The sequence below is a fragment of the Balaenoptera borealis genome, assembly GCF_965194805.1.
Source record: "Balaenoptera borealis genome assembly, chromosome: 2".
NCBI lineage: Eukaryota > Metazoa > Chordata > Mammalia > Artiodactyla > Balaenopteridae > Balaenoptera > Balaenoptera borealis.
This window is the reverse complement of record NC_138867.1, coordinates 97531509-97549692: the sequence shown is the minus strand read 5'-3', so window position 1 is coordinate 97549692 and position 18184 is coordinate 97531509. Positions and strand designations below refer to the sequence as shown.

At 38.5% G+C, this 18184-nt stretch overlaps 2 long non-coding RNA genes across 2 annotated transcripts in view; one reads left to right on the top strand and one right to left on the bottom strand.

Annotated features, from left to right (window-relative positions):
* The window catches only part of LOC309622584, a 1043817-nt gene that overhangs the window by 343588 nt on the left and 682045 nt on the right, over window positions 1–18184 (top strand). The gene's annotated exons all lie outside the window — the stretch shown is intronic.
* LOC309622553 lies at window positions 941–14322 on the bottom strand. Its single transcript, XR_014240968.1, has 2 exons — window positions 8112–14322; window positions 941–7921 (listed from the first exon to the last, which is right to left on the bottom strand). It is a non-coding gene; the product is annotated as an uncharacterized lncRNA (long non-coding RNA).

Here is an 18184-nt window from a genome sequence, read left to right as displayed (position 1 = left end):
AATCACTTTCTGTGTGCAGAGTGAATAACTCTGTAATTACATACTTTATTTGTAGCCCATTTATTTAATGTCTATCTTCATATCAAAGAGTAAGCTTCATAGAACAGGGCTGTGTCTATTACATGCACTCTGGTTTTGTTCAGTACACTACTGACACACATAAAAATTCAGTGAATATTTGTTGAATAAAAATGAAATGGATAGCTTCTCAAAGAATTCACCTAAATCTCTCCTTCTCTGCCTCTACTCATTCCCTAGCACCCCATGGATACAAGGACACTGCCCTAGAAACTCATTCCAGTGTACCCCAACCTAATTTAAGATCTGTTTTCTCTATTGATTATATCTTACCTCAATCTGCACATTGCTTCTTTCTCTATCCAATTAATTTATTCTGATTTGATCGTTTTCAACCTCTCAGCCTACACCAAGAAAATGCATTTCACTGAACTCTTACAACCTGCCCTCAAACTTATCAACCTTCATGACAACCTATACAATTGAAGAGAACTGAAAGAAGAAACCACTATCGAGTTAAAATTAGCAAAGCTTCTTATGCCATGGAAGCAAGTAGAAGAAAAAGGAGAGTGAGAAATCTGAATAGGGGAGCCACATATTTTATTCTTAAGCCACCTGCCTCTTTGGCTTTAGAATATAAGTTGAAATATAGAACATTAGGACAGTAGAGGACATTCAAGTTTGTTAGAAATAGAGAACAAAGGCAGAAATCCTTGAATGGAAAGAAGTCTTGGTTCAGTACCTAATAGCAGTTGCCTGAGGGGTAAAGAGCAAAAGAAGGATTTGGATGTTGAGAAGAATCACATGGGGTACAAGAGCTCAGTGGAAGAGAATTCCTGGACAGGCATTGACTGATCTCTGTAGCAACTGCCCACTGGAACAATTGGGGGGAAATGTGGACAGGAATCCAGCTTTTTATTACTTTGTAAGTTTTAACCACACATTGATACTGCTGTTCATCTCTCCCTCTGGGGACTCAACCACTCTGGAGCTGTGCCTTGTCTTTTCTCTCTCTGTGCTGCAGTTTCTACCTCTGCCTCATTATGTAGAGATGGGTGTGTGTGTCTCTCTGGGTAAACTACATGTATGTAGTGGTCACAACAAAGAATGGTCAGGGGGACCATTACAGATTATAGGTGAAGGCTGAAGGGTGGCATGGGGTGGGGAACCACAAGACTTCTCTAGGGTAGAAAATAAGGTAGATTCTTTCGTGAAAGAGGCAAGGAGAGAAGAAATATTGAAAATTATTAATTACAAAGAGCACTGCATCAGAGGTTATCTAGCCCAACATCCTCATTTTATTGATTATGGAAGGATAAAAGGGGAGTGAATTCTAAATGTAAAACATCACTTTGAAATGTTATTTTTAAAATACTAGCTTGAGACCCTTAGAGTAAATCAATGAATTAAACACATCTTACATTACTCACACGGTAGCAGTAGACAATTTTAATTATATTGGGTCAGATTTGATGTGGTTTTCTAATAAAGCAGATTCTTGCTTAGAATGGCTGTGCATTAAATCCATTAAATATGTGAAAACACTGTGCATTTGGGCAAAATTAATTTGAAATTTGTCATGTTGCTTTCCTCTGTTTTGACTTTGGCTATTCATTTACATTTAGAAATAGAGCTTCAAGGATGGGCAGCTAGTTCTTCCAGTGTTCGGATAATTTAATCTGCAACTATGTTTTAAAAGTAAGATCATCTCATTCATGTCATTAAGAGACTGCTGATTTAAATTTAAACACCTTGGGCTCAAGTCACCAATCAATCTTATAAAAAAGACATAGGGGAGCTGGATTCTTCTCTCTTTGGAAATAACGACTATTGTAACCTGATACAATCATTTGTTAGACCCTGTTTTCTAAAGTGCCTAAGTATATTGTTTTTACTGTGAGCTACTTCAAATCTTCTCTGGGAGTAAGAAGAAAATAAGTCCATAAATAGAGGCAAAGTGAGTCATGTATTAGTCAATAGAGAAATTGTCAAAGGATTGTGCTTATCTATGTGACCAGAACAGTTCTGCTGGTTAAGATTTAGGATGAAATACAAAAGTACCACCCACTTCACAAACTGAAAAAAGAATACAGAAAAGCTGTAACACCTGGTGGCTTCCTAATTTGAAAGAGAAAAAGAGCCAATTATGCCTTGCTGATTGTGACTCACAAAATATAAAGATTGGAGTGGACTTTCTGGGTCATCTAAATCTATTTTTCCATCTGATGCTGGAACGCCCTAGATTCTGTACTCAATCTGTAGTTGAACATGTCCAGTGAGAGACCCTGGGCCCACCTAAGGCAATGCATACCTTCATGGTCTGGCTCTGATTTTTACAAGGTCCTTCTGGAAAATAGGCCCAAATCTTTTTCCCCTTCATCAGCACCCATTCATAGGGCAAGTCAAATTTCTCTTTTACAACCTAAAATCCAATGATGTATATCTGCTATCAGACACCTCCTGCCTTAGGATGAGTTCTGGCGTAAAAGACAGGGAAATTTACCTCCAATGAGCTATCAGCTATTAAGTACCATTATTTTATGGATATGTGCTTCTCAACCTCTTTGTCTTTTTCTGTTTTTCTCTTACTTTTCCCTTGTAACAAAACTACACAGAGCGTATTGAGGCAGAAAGCTTCTATAAATTATCTCTAGTTATTTTTTCAGCCCCTAGTTAAGGGATTAAGGGCTTGCTTCTCTTTAGACCCTGACCTTGGAGTAAAAGTCAGGCCATTCAGACTGTAGCTTGTAGAGCTGCTCTGTCAATATGGTAGTCACCAGAAACATGTGGCAATTGAACACTTACAATATAGTCAGTGTGACTGAAGAACTGAATTTTTATTTAATGTTTAAATTAAAAAATTAAAGCAGTGTAAACTGTTTCCATTAAACACTACTGTTTTAGCAGATTACATTTTGCTTTAATCACTGCATTTTGTAGGATATAATTATTGTATCGTAGTGCGTGTTTCTGGCTCATGTGCCATTTCGAGCATACATGGAAATGCACGCCCAATCTCCTAGGTGTCAACAGTTTGGTTCAGTTTGAATAATTTTTTTTTCCCTATGGACTGATGTAACACTGTAATATGTTTATTTGAATATTTTATATAGACAGCATAAATTACAGTTATATCTATGGAAGTCCACTTGATAATTAAATTACTTTTTTTAAAAAAAACATAATAGAATTAAATCACATTTCTAGTACAAAAAAATAAGTATGGAAAATTTTTCAAATTTAAAATGAAGACATACTACTCATACAAAATCAAGTGGAAATTAGGAGTTAGTATTATGACCGTAACAGTAGGAAGGAAAAAGAGACTGGAAGAATATGTCAGAGTTTTCACAAAGAATGACAATTACAATTTGCTGCAGCAGAGCAAAATGAAAAATCTGCTTCTTTGCTGTCTTAAAAAAATTATACAAAATTAAGCAGGCAAAGTTGAGAGCCATTTTCAGCAAATACATTGTTAATTTGATAAAAAATTTGAAACTGTCAAAAAGTATTCAGCGAGATTAGTTTACTGACATCAGATTTAATGTCCAATAAAGTTTTAAATGATTTTTCAGTGGCATCTGAGTTTATAAGTGAGTGAGTGAGTTTGTATAAGTGAGTGAGTGTAAGTGAGTTTGTAAGTCTGACCAGCTATATATCCATTTGGATCCTTATACAAAATAGAACACCATTTTTAGATGAAGACATAGTAAAATAATTATTATTTGTTATTAAAATTTTATCAGAAAATTATGAGGAAAAAAATCTGTGGTTATCACATACAAACTATTATATATAGAATGGATAAACAACAAGGTACTACTGTATAGTACCGGGAACTACAGTCAATGTCCTGTGATAAACCATAATGGAAAAAAATATGAAAAAGAATGTATATATATATATATAACAATCACTTTGCTGTATAGCAGAAATTAACACAACACTGTAAATCAACTATACTTCAATAAATAAGTGAATAAATAAAACTATGAGGAACAAGGTTTAAAAGATGTTTTACAAAAAGTGAAAGATCTTCAGTTAAGCCACCAAATGATCGCACATAGAATCCAAGATCTTACAAACAATATTAAAGATTAACTGATTCAAAATTTTTTAAATTGCAAGTTTTTATTACTTATTGAGTTATATAACATGTCACTGCCTGATTAATATTTTGGTTGTATTTTATCTCCAAGGACTTCCAAAAATACAAAAAAAATTGTTATTTCCCAGCCTAAAAAATCCAATTCATGGCATAGTTATTTTTTAATCTTTTAAAATTATCAAAGAATTTTAGCTGGATATGAAAAAAATTAGTTCCTATTATGACAGACATTGTTCTAGCTATATTATAGGTCAAAAAAATCTGGATTTATGGGAATTTTAAAACAAGAGACTGGTGTTTCCTTTACTGTTTTATACTAACGTATGATACATATTGAAAGTATCTGTCATCAGTTTTCCGAGGCAGACTTCATGAAAAATGTCATGTACAGAGTTCTTAAAATCATTCTGTACATAGCAAATGAAAAATCATCCATTTGTGAAACTGTTAAAAGAAATAGAAAACAATTTAATGATCTTTATTCTTTGCAAATGCTCATGGGTTGAGTTGTGGAAGAGTTTTACAGAGATTTGCTATAATGTTAATTCTAATTCCAGATTTTCTTGAAACAAAAGAAATGCTTGCCAAATATTCAATAATCAAAGACAAAAAAATGGCAATATGCTTCATGCTACAAAAAATAAGTGTGATTTATGTTTCCTCACTGATATTACACTGCATATAAATGAGCTAAATTTGATGCTCCAAAGAAAGTAAAACTAATTCGTGACCTAGCAGTACAGTATGGGAATTTGTGGTGAAATAGAAGCTTTTCATAGTAAAATTCAATAATACTTACTTTGCAGTTATTTCCAATATGAATCGATTTAGCAAAGATTTTAATCATAACCAACAGTGTTAGGTAAATTGCTGCCAAAACTAAAAGAAAAATTGAATAGTTGAATAATGCTTTGTTAATTGTGATAAATTTAAAGATGCTTTTCATTTTATGCAATACTGTAGAATTTGATGGCAATAATACTGAGCTGACACAGGAGTTAGTGAATTTAATTAACTTGGACATAGTTTTGAAACTATGTCAAATCAATTCTTCTTTAAAAAAATAGTTTTGCCAAATAGATGCAAACATTAAAGGAAAATGACTTTTGTGCACCTGCTTTAATTACTGAAAAAATTTTAGGTATGTTTAGATACTTGGGTGTGTGAATCTACTTTTTCAATGGCAAATTTTATGAAATCTAAATCTAGATCAAGTATTGCTGATGAAAATTTAACATCCAAATTTGATGTGCTATAAGTGTAAATTACATGCCAGATTTTGAAGACTTTTTATGAAAACAAAATGAAAAATATCTCATAAATGTTTCATATTGATTATGAATTGAAATGATAATTTTTTATCTATGGGGTTAAACAAAATATATATCTAAACTAATTTTATTAAATAGTCATGTATCTATACTGCTATAGATAAATGATGCTTTTATTTATTTTCAATAAAGAAAGAAATGAAGGACAATTGATAAATTTCTCACATGGAATTCCAAATGGTTTATGTAAATACTCCCCCCTCAAGGAAACAGAACATAACTCCCCACCCCTTAAGTCTTCCTTCCAAAGAGTACAGTATAGAAAGGGCTGGGGGAGTAACTTTACAGTGGAGAAAACTGACAGGTGATCAAGGTTAAGATCATCTGTGGTAAGTCATGTAGGTAGCATATACCTTTGATAGGATGTGATGAGAATGGCGATATACTTCAGTGGTCTTCTCCCCAACACCCACAACCCCTATGATACGTGTGCTTTGCAACACTACCATCAAGCAATTAACTCGATTCTAATACTATCTACCTGGAGATAGCATCAGATCTGACAGATTAAGGGCACAGTTTTATAAGATTGAGCCCTCCCCCACCCCACTTCAGACACCAATCACAAGTCCCCACTGTTACCTGTGCTTCTGACCAACCGGCTATAGATCTGAGATTCCAACTACCCTCTTCTTGGGTTCGATTAATTTGCTAGAGGAGCTCACAAAACTCAAGAGAAACATTTTACTTACTAGATTACCAATTTATTACAAAATATATTAAAGGACAGGACTGAACAGCCAGATTCTTCAGTCCTCGTGGAGCTTGGGGCAAGTGGATGAGTTCTGCTGCACCAACCTCGAAGCTATTTGAACCACTTCCTTTGGGTTTTTATGGAGGCTCATTGTAAGGCATGACTGAGTAATCATTGGACATTGGAGATCAACATCCAGCCCCCTCCCCTCCTTAGAGGTCGGGGGTGGGACTGAAATTCCAACCCTCCAATTACATGGTTGGTTCCTCTGGCAACAAGCCCCCACCCTTAAGTGCTTTCCCAAAGTCACCTCATTAACATAAACGGAGGTGTGGTAGAAAAGAGTTTACCACGAGACACCTCTATTGCTCTTATCACTTAGGAAATTTCAAGGGTTTTAGGAGCTCTGCCAGAAATGGGATGAAGATCAAATATATATATATATCTTATTACAGACAATAATATCACAATCCCTGTATAATCAGGAGAAAAACATCACACAAACTCCAATTCAGGAACTTTCTACAAGATGTCTGACCAGTATCCTCAAAATTGTCAAAATCATCAAAGCAAAGAAAGTCTGAGAAACTGTCATAAAGGAAGCTAAGGAGACATGATGAATATCCTGGATAGGCTCCTGGAACAGAAAAAGGACATTAGGTAAAAACAAAGGAAATCCGAATAAAGCACGGATATTCCTTAATAATATATCAGTATGGATTTATTAGTTGTCACAAATATACCACACTCATGTAAGGTGTTAGTGTTGGGGAAATTAGGTACAGGGTATACAGGAATCTCTACCTATATTCACAACTTTTCTGTAACTCTAAAACTATTCTAAAATGGAATATTATTACAAAAATTTAATTTCACCCATTTCATTTTTTTAACACGGCTACTAAAAATGTTTAAATTTCACACGTGTCTAAAATTATCCTATTATAAAGCACTGCTCGAGAGAGTGGAGCTGCTATGGCGGAAACAGCAGTGAACCTGTTGTCTGGAGACCTCTGGTTTGAAGCCTTTCCCTCTTACCACACATATCACACTTAGCTCAAGGTCCTCGTATGTATGATGAGAATGAACAGGTTGCTGCAAGGATTGCATAAGATGCTTTATTTGAAAGAAACTAGCACAGTTCCTGGCCTATAATGAACAAGCATTGATTGACTGCTAACATATGCTAGATTCTTGCTCTTGCAAAAGGAGGAATATAATTGCAAGGCAGTACGAAGCCCTGGGGATTGCAGAGAAAGGAATGACTACACAGTCAGGAAGGTTTCCCAGAGAAAACAGCATCTGACCTGGATCTTCAAAGACTGAAGAGCGGCTCCCACACAGACCCAGAACGCTGTGGACTCCCATATGCGTATCTCCAGTCTAAACGTTAAACATGTCATGTAGACTTATTTTCTCCTCCCATCTTTAGGGCTCAGTTCCTATCCTCTTGGTCACTGCTTTCTCTGTTGCCAACCTACCTTGTTCTCCTTAGACTTATATAAAACTGGTACTCTAAAATTTCCACATTTGATATAATTTCTATATCACAGCATAAATTTTTGCCTACACCTTAGATAAGGATAATTTTAATGCATAGGAATATAGAGGCTTAGTCATCATACACTGCCTAATCTATTCACATAATACCTACATTTGTTCAAATTTAGCTGTACGACTAAGAAATATGGCCCACGGTGTTTTTCCCAGCGGGAGATGGACAATTAATTCCATTTCGGCAGAATACTTCCGTGATGACAGTGTTTGCTGCTGAAGTACTTGACTTTCTACCCATCCATCCATCTTCGCTCTACCCATTCATTCCTGTACTTCACGAATGTTGTTTGAGTGCCTGACCTGTATCAAGTACTTCTGACACATTCTTCTGCATGAATATGGTTTCATGTCTTTTTCATGTGTTTGTCCTATTTTCCAAGTACAGTATAAACAATTTAAAGACCTGGCTGATGGCTCCTCTCTCTTCTGCAACCATTGTACTTGCTGGCCATCCTTCCCACTCTAATCATTCCCCACACTCGCAGTCACCACCATCATTACCAATATCCATACCTCGTATGCTTTCCTACATAGAAAAGGGAGTATGACGTGTTTTAACTGAATTGCAGATAAAAGAGAAAAGGAGTGAAGTGTAAGATGACCTCTTTTTTTTTCTTCAGTCAGGCCTTCTACTCTCACCTTCTGCCTGATTCTAGACTACAACTTTTATTGTTACACTTTGACGATGAAATCCAGCTTTCAGAAATTGTGACTAAATTCAGACTTACTCTTGGCAAGCTATTCTCCTTTATTTGGTAAATCGCAAAAAGTTTCTCCTAAATATGGGCCAAAGCAAGTTTACCAATCTTGAGAAAGAGAGGCACATTCTCAATCACAGGAAATGAGGTTTGGGAGAGGTTTCAGGACCTCCTCATCCAACACTTGCCCTGGTACTAAACCCCACCGTGGTTCCAAGGGAGGGCCCGAGGTAAGTTCAAGGCACCGATCAACAAACCTGAACTAGTGGTTGATTTGAGTTTGACACAAACCAGATCTCAGGCACTGAGAGCTCTCTAACTTAATTACTCTTCCAGTAAGGAGCAAAAGGGGAAACTAGGCACTGCAATCAGGGCCAGTCTTCTTGACTGATCTGATTGTTAAACTGCAAAGGAAATCAGTTACGGAGCGGGAGGGGGTGTTACTTGGGTTCCTTCCTACTCCTTGGTTGTTATTCTGAGGAATGCATTTAATTATAGACAGAACTCGGTTACTTGCTCTCTACTCACTGGCTCTTTTTTGTGGATATTCCTACTGGCGGCGCCTTTCCTTTGCTGAAAAACAAAGGCCTGTTTACAGCTAGACCACATCTTTTGGCTTCCATTGCCGAACTCTCACCCACACCAAAGGAAAGCAAGGTAGTGTGATGCAAATAGCCCCACAGTAGGCTACCTTTGCCAACCAGGGACCTATTTTCAACTGCCATGCAAACTAGAACTCTCCGAAGACCTGTGAACTGTAAATAACTCGGGCTGTGAAAGGGGTCAGCTTGGTTTAATTTAGAGTTTCACAGAGTTTTTCTATAGAAATTCAAACGCCAGTGAACAAACTCTTCTGGGGCCTTTAAAAAAAGACTCCAGGGCCAGCACGTCTATTTACTCTTTAGACCCCTGCCTGTCTGCTGGAGGTCTGCTCTTAAAAGCTAATCAGCTCTTCTACGGTCGCAGCCCGGGCTCTCAGTGGCAGGCCGCCTCCTCCACACAACCCCTGAATTAGGCTGTCCCAGTACAGGGCCAAGTGGGGAATGGAGTGGAGGAAACAGTTGCAAGAAAAGCAGCGCTGAGGTTAACACTGAGGCCAGGCTGAGGCTGGGGACCCACGGATAGTGGCCAAGCTGAGCCAACCTCATCTGTCCCCCGGCACAGCGCTCTCCTTCTGCAGTGGAGGAGCACGCCCTGTCCTTCCCCATCACACAGCGGATCCACCCAGGGCCCCTGAGGATTACCTTCATTGCCTTCTTTTCCTAAAAAGCTATCCTCAATTCTACAGTGGCCAGAAAAGCCAAAAGGATTACTGAGCATCTTTACTGCTGTCTGTCTCTTCTTCAGAAGTCACTGATGGGGAGACCCAGAATCCTGAAGGACCACAAGGAAAAGTCATCCAAATGGATAGATGGTAGGACCAGAAAGTTTTTAAGGACACTTCGCATTCTGCTCAGGTCTCTGCAGACATATTGGTCTCCCTCAAACTGTAGAAAAAATTTTAAGTTCTGGACACTCACTTTAGCCATGCTCAGAAAATGGCTGAAATTGTGGCCAAAAAAGATTTGAGTTACCTCTTAGGCGGGACACTTTTACTGCAAGAATGTGTGGCATGGAATACTAAATAAGATTTTAACATGTCTTGTTCTAAGGATATTTAAGAGAGAGCAGAGGATTTTGAAAATTTTTCCTGAGGTTTTAAGAACAGTTCTGCTTTGAACCAGATGACTCCTCAAAAGTGGCAAACTTTGCAAGATTTATTGGTAAAGACAGATGCCTGCTCTGGCAGGAGAAAGAAAAATATCCCAGCATACACCATAAAGCAAATTAATACCCCATTATGATCACAAACTAGAACGGCTTTCCCATGAAAGAAAGCTGAACTCTTTGGTGCACATGGCTTAATTCTGTGATCTTCCTTTATCGATTTATCCTGCAAGGAGACACCCTGACAGGTTTCTGAGCATCAGTGTTGATTCATCTGATGAGGGCAGGAGGTCCTGTATAATTCAAAAGCAGCATAATCTCCCACTTGATCAGGCAAGTATCTGCTGGGTTGATTTCAATCATGGACCACTGAGCCTTTATGGTGTGGTATCAGAAGCCATGGAAAGGCGGTCTGCCTCAAATGTCTGTTCTCTCCAGCCCCAACACATTACAGTGTCAGATTTTTCAAAAGGTCCATCTTTGAACCAGTCTTTGGTTAAAACATTGCATCTATAGTTAAGCAAAGACATTACCTGGAAAGGGAAATGTTTAACCTGTTAATATCTATTCTCACTATGCAGAGGTGATGAATACCTAACCTCCAGAGCTACCTAGGACTACCTAGCGGAAATCAAAAGCCAGAAAGCACTGAACTAGGAAGGGGTGTGCGTTGGGGGTGGGGGAGAATGAAGAGAGAGGGAAGAAGAGAAAGAATGAGAATATTGGTGAGAAGCATGAAGACTGAGTGAGGTGTGTGGATGGAGGAGAGCAACACAGAAGACAAACTTATTCCATGTTGTAGTATCGTTTTGTTTAGGACAGTCTTGCCCTGCTCTGCCATGTGCTTGCTTTGACTTTTGCACGAGAAGATGAGGACCTAGAAACACCGAGGTATGAGAAGGTAAACCTGGACGGGCAACAAGAAAAGCTGTCACAGTTTAGGGACTCCAGCAGGGCAGGGAGGCAGGGCCAAATGTTTCTCTAAGGAGGATCACAGAAATCTGTCACCAGCGTGACTGAACAAAAAAAGAAGCTCTGAAAAGCAGCTGTTCTTTACTATGATATGCACAGCCCTGCACATATGATGCCTCCGCCTGCCCACACAAAAATGAGTGTACTTACAAGAATGCACACATATGTGTGTATATATTTACAGTAATATATTGAGCAAGGAAAGCTATGTGTGCAAACAGTTGGCTCTTTTTCCTATAAAGAACAAAAGAATACACACAGTGATAAAGACAAAAAAAAACTGAGTTCTAAATCACTTCTGGAAACATGTAATCTCAATATTTCCATGATTCCTTTCTCCTGCTAAGTTTGACTTCCCTCAGTTGGTTTCACAGCCTTTGGATTTGATTCCTTGATGGTAAAGGCTGCCAAATGCCCACAGTGGAGCTCTGTTTACTTTGGTCTCACTGTACTGGCCTCCCACCATGCATGTGAGGGTTTGAGACCTGGGCGCATTGGGTTCACAGACCCCTAATGAGATTGCAGATCCTGCCCTCCAGGGGCAGGTGACTCATTCTCATTCAACAATTAGCTGCGCTCCTGAACTCAGTAGCCCTCCTGAGAACCCAAAGTGACTAAAAGCCAGACCTCCATGTCTGCATTTTATCCATGAGACTACCTTAGCTTCCAATCCTAACCTCCCTTGTAGCCTGATGTGAACCAGGTTTTTTCTTAAAGTTCGTTTATGTTGAATGTGCATCCTATTCCCAATTCCTTTCTTTCAAACTCAACAGTTCGATACCCTTTGACACCCTCCCTTGACTTTGCCTTTCCCCCTTCTCACCCACGTGTGCAGTTCCAGCTCACACTTTTGACCCATCAGCCACTATGCTCCCATCTCCAAGTAAGTTCCTCTGTCTTTAGAATCTCCTCCCTCAACAAAAACTTGACCTTGCAGAATTCTTGACTATCCCAGGTAAGACTCTATCTTGCCCATTTCTATTCCTCTGGAAGTAAACAGAGAATAAACTGGAGGAGGAAAGCAAACCAAGATTAGTTGGAAATGGAGAGGAAAGAAGGAGATGTGGCTGAGTAAGGTAACCTTCAGGAGAACAGAGCAGACGTGTTAGGGAGGAAAAGAAAAGAATGAAGGAAAGCAGGAATGAACGGGACGGGAGAGTAATCAGCTAAAATAGTTAAAAGATTACACCAAGGCAGGCTACCTAAAAGGGGACGTGAATAAAACCTTGGCCTAAGCAACAGCGACTTGGATTTATTTAACCCTAGGAAGCTGTCATTTACTTCAAGCAACTAAGGGCGGGGGGAAAAAAGGTGTGGAAATAAAAGACTTAGCAGACAGAGGCATGAGAGAAATCAAATTTCCTAAATGCCTAGAAAAAAAGGAAATGTGAGAATCTGAAGACCATCAGGGGGAAAAATCCATGATGGGGAAAGACTGGGAGAATGTCTGGAGAAGCGTCAGAAGGGCAGCAGTCATCCAACCTCTCTCAGGGCACAGCCCCTTCACAACAAAGCCTCTGCACTTCATCCGTCATTCATTAAAAGTGCACCAAATAAGCCTTTAGAGAGACAGATGGCCTTTCATATTTTTTCATGAATAATGTTAGTGATGGTGCCTTTCATCAGCACAGACCCACTCAAGGCCTCAAATAATTTGCAACTCTCTCTGTCCTTAACAGAGAATGGACCTCATGGCAGGAGCACCGAGAATGCTAAGCATCGGTTTACTGGTTAATTTTACCAGGGCACCCAGTCTTTACAAGTCGCTGTCTACTGTAAACTCTCTCTGGTGAGTCAGCATGTTGCTAAATTCTTATCTTAAGCCTTAGAACAGCTGTGGCATGGACGTAAAAATATAGCTTCTTAAACTATACAAGTAGAGTCCACGCTCCTATTGAGAAATAGCTCAAGAGGCTAAGATTTTTTTTCTCTGCAGTATCAGAGTACTGTCAGTAAAATTAAACATCAGCCACTAAACAAGATTCTTGGAACTTGACAACGAATAAATGGAATTTTAAAAGTGGTGAAAGGGCATAACTCAGATGATTAGGAAGCTCTGGGCAATAGTGTGCTACATAGATACTAAATATTAATACTGTAATGGAATTTTAAGTTAATTTCAAGTTCAGATCTCCTAGAATTGGTTCAGGCTATATTCAGTATTCCCTTTCTGATTAGTTCTTAGTAAAGTTATTTTCTCTTCTTAATCTAAGCAAAAGAAAATACTTAGAAAAGGTTGTAGTTGGGGTTAGTTTTTCTTTTAAACCAAGTGTGAAGAGTAAAAATCTGAACCTTGAAACCTCAAATAATCACTATACTTGTTCTTTGTTTTTTTATGCAGAGATAACATCTTCCTGTCACATTGTTTGAGTACTTATCTTTAGTTTATCAACCTAAAAGCATCTGCATTACTGAATTTGCTATGGATGAGAAGATCCATCCATGAACAAAGTATATTTTTATAAAAAATAATTAATAAACAGACAGTTATCCAACTTTGGACCACCTCATTCCCCAATATGTCAACAATTTCTCAGTGTTTAGACAGGAAAAGATGATAAAGCCGTAGTAATAGAAAAAAGAAATAAAGGAAAAAGGGTAAAAGAAATGAAGAGAGGAAGGGAGGGACCAAGGGATGGAGGGATGAAGAGACAGAGGAAGAAAAAGAAAATAAGTTAATTTGAGGCCTCTGATGAAGCCTATTTATGACCCATTCATTCATGCTTTCTCCTCCTGGAGTCAATCTCTAAAGTGCTTTGTGCCCAAAATAACTGAAGTGTGCACACAGTGGGTCTTCAAGAACAAAGACAGAAGAAGTACCGCTGTCCCCATCAAGAAGGCAATTATTCACATCTTTCACACATCATAAGCCTGTCCAGAAGCATTTTTTTCTTTCACAAGTGCAACTGAGGAGATGGGAAGGAAAAAAGCTAGAGATTAATGGTAGTAGTAAAGGACCAGCCACATTGATGTTTGCCATAAAAGGGCATAATTCAAAGAGACTGAAATAGCTGTCTATATCTCCACACATACGTCCCAGCGTTTAAGTTCTGTCTTTAGAAATTGCTCTGCCTCATAAACATTTCTTAGTAAAGACTTCTTACTGTACATCTTCCTCATTAAAAGTAGATTTATTAAGGTTTAATTCAAGTACAAAAGAATATTTAAGCATATAAATTGATCAGTTTTGATATATATGTACATATGTGAAACCATCACTACAATTAAAGATAATGAACATATCTAGAACTCTAAAAAGTTTCCTTGTGCCCTTTTGAAATCATTCTTGAAAAAAAAGCAATTTACATTTTTATAATGATGTTTTTAACGTTGTTCTGGTTATTTTAGAGCCTTTGCACTTCTATGTGAATTTTAAATGTTTGTCAATTTCCACAAAGAAGCCTGCTGGGATTTTGATGGGCATTTCACTTAATCGATAGATCAATCTGGGTAGATCGACATCTTAACAATATTGAGTCTTCCAACTCATGAACATGGTATATCTTCCCATTTTTGTGGATCTTCTTTAATTTCACTAAGCAGTATTTTGTAGTTTTTAGGGAATAAGTCTTTCATATCTTTTGTCAGATTTATCCCTGAGTACTTCATATATTGATGTTATTGTAAGTGGCATTTTTAATTTCACTTTCTTGATTTCTGTTCTTTGCTAGTACACAGAAATATAATTAATTTTTATGTTAATCTTGTATCCTGCAAATTTGCCAAACTCAATTATTAGCTCCAGTAGCTTTTTGGTACACTCCATCATATTTTCCACATAGACTATCATATCATCTGAATGTAAAGATAGTTTTACTTCTTTCTTTCCCATGTAGATGCCTTTTATTTCTTTTTTCAGCCTGAGTACATTGGCCACAGTTTCTGGTACAATGTTGAGTAGCACTGTTGAGGGTGGACATCCTGGTCTTGTTAGGGATCTCAGGGGGGAAATTATTCGGTCTTCACAATTAAGTATGATATTAGCTGTAGATTTTTTATAGATGCCCTTTATCAGATTTGTCATAAATGCCTCTATGGTTTTAGCATAGAGGAATTTTGTTTCTATTTCTAGTTTGCTGAAAGTATTTATCAGGAGTAGATAGTGGATTTAGTCAATTTTCTTTTCTACATTTATTGAGATTATGACATGATTTTTCATTTTTACTTTGATAATACATTGAATTACATTGATTTTTTTTAAATGTTGAACCACCCTTGCATTCCTAGGAGAAACCCTACTAGTCATAATGTGTCACACTTTTTATTTAATTTCTTAACGTTTTATTTAGAATTTTTGTTTCTATGTTCATAAGGGATATTATTTTTTAGTTTTCTTTTTTTAATAATATCTTTATTTGGCTTTTAGTGTCAGGGCAATGATGGTCTAACAGAATGAGTTGGAAAGTGTAATATTCAAGGTCGAATGAGGACACATATTTAAACAGGGAAGTTTAATATAAAGCATAATTAGGGCTTCCCTGGTGGTGCAGTGGTTCAGAATCCGCCTGCCAATGCAGGGGACATGGGTTCGAGCCCTGGTCTGGGAAGATCCCACATGCCGCGGAGCAACTAAGCCCGTGTGCCACAACTACTGAGCCTGTGCTCTAGAGCCCACGAGCCACGACTACTGAGCCCACGTGCCACAACTACTGAAGCCCGCGTGCCTAGAGCCCGTGCTCTACAACAAGAGAAGCCACCACAATGAGAAGCTTGTGCACCGCAAGGAAGAGTAGCCCCCGCTCGCTGCAACTAGAGAAAGCCTGCGTGCAGCACTGAAGACCCAATGCAGCCAAAAATAAATAAATTAATTAATTAATTAATTAAATTAGGAATAATTACCTAAAACAGGGGAATAGAGTAATGAGGTACTGGCAGATAAGAAGTAAAGGAAGTCTAGATAGGGATAGCAGTCATTAGGAGCAACCAACAATCCTTAGCGCTGAAATAGAGCACCCAAGGAAGATTCACCCTTGCTTTGTGGCTGAAATCCAGACGTTGGTGGAGAAGGCGTGGTGTAGCTCATCAATGACAGACTAGTCACGATGGTACACATTAGTAAAAGTTGAGAGAAATCTACCCTCCAGGGAAAACCGTTCATGGAGACGCGTCTCCCGAGGGGTATTCTACTATAAAACTGCTGAGGGGGAATCTGCTGGCCACAGAGTGCTGCTGACCACTGTGTACTGCGGGAGCCAGGAATGAGAGAAGACCACCCTGCTTCAGGAGCCTGCTGCAGGAGGAACCCCTGCACTGGGCACCGGGGAAGCAGTGCCCGCCCACTCCAAGGGCCAGATGCTTGAAGCTGTTTCACAGCTCAGGGTTTTTTTTAATTCTCTTTTCTCTCCATTTCATTTTCAATAGTCTCTATTGCTATTTGTTCAAGTTCACTAATCTTTTCTTCTGCAATATTTATCTTCCATTAATCTCATCCAGTATATTTTTCATCTCACACATTCTACTTTTCATTTAGAAGTTCAATTTTGGTCTTTTTTAATATCTTCCATGCCTTGATGACTTTTGAACATAGGGAATATAGGACTTCTATGTTCATGTCTATTAAGTCTATCATCTGTGTCATGTCTGAGTCAGTTTTGATTGATTTTTCTTTTCATTATGGGCTGTCTGTTCTTGCTGCTTTGCTTGTCTGGTGATTTTTATTGTATATTATGAATTGTGAATTTCACAGTTTTAGGTGTTAGAAAATATTTTTTTCCATAAAGATTCTTGAGCTTTGTTCTGGAACACAGTTAAGATACTTGGAAACAGTTTGATCCTTTCAGGTCTTGCTTTTAAGGACCAGATAGATCAGTGTTTAGTACAGAACAATATTTGTTCCCCTACTAAGACAAAACCCTTCCAAATACTCAAACTTGAAGCCCCATGAATTATGAGATTTTCTGCTTTGGCTAGTGATAACAGTAACTATATGCCCTGCCCTGGGTGAACACCAGAGATTTTTCCTTTTATGCCTTCCACATGGTTCTTTCCCTGGCATAGACTGAGTAATACTCAGCTGAAGACTCAAGTTGGACCTTCAACCATTCTCTGAAGCTATCTCTTTCTGTACAGTGTTCTCCTCCTGACTGCTATTCCCTGCAAACCCTACCTGCTTTGGCCTCCCTGGACTTCTAGCTCTGTCTCCTCAAATCAAGGAGACTTGCAGCTTTACCTGCATTCTCCATGCCTGTGCTGTGTCCTGTAAACTCTCTCCAGGCAGTGAGCTGGGGCAATTACAAGACTTCTCTCAAACGGATCACTGTCCTTCATTGCTTGATAGCCAATGTTTTGTAAACTGTTGTCTGAGATATTTTGTCTTTTTTTTAGTTCTTTCAGGCAGGATTATAAATTCAATCCCCGTTATTCCATCTTTGTCAGAAGCACACATCGCAGCATACCCTTTCTTAGAACAAAAATATCTGCATGGTAATACCCAAAGCCTCAATCAACCAACATTTAATATATTAGATTAAAGCATCATTAAGAACAAGGTTCTGCTGAAATGAGACCCAGAATTAGATATTCACTGGTGTATGGGGCCTGGGGGCCAGAAAGCTGAACACCAGAATTAAAGGTGATACTGGTGTGGGAGGTGAAGATAGTGGCTTTACCAGAAACCCTTTGTGCATTTCAAGTCTCCTTGACTTGACTCATTCCACACAGTCGTCCCCTTTTCACAGTTGAAAACTGACAATGTGTTGTTGTAGGACTAAACTGCTGGTCTCTTACTTCCTGCTCAAGGGCTTCTGTGATACCAGGGGAGGGGGCACCCCCAGGAGCCTGCTTGGCACTCATACATGTGTAACCCAGAAGGAACTATGGAGAGACCCTTTCCCTTTCTTTCACTTGAGCAAATGGTCCTACTGCATCTTTTACAGTACTTCTCAGGAGGTCCTGTAGAATTTCACACCGACTGCTTACAGCAATGGCCAACTTAGGAATAGGTTATTACATTAGCCTTCTCTCACTTCCTATTTCACTCCCTGTGGTAGATTGAGCTATTGGTTTCAATTCTTCACTCCTCTTTAGTAGTTTTGTATATCCACATCCATGCTGGTACTCATCGCGGGTAGATTATCTTTTCCACACTTTGATTTTCAAC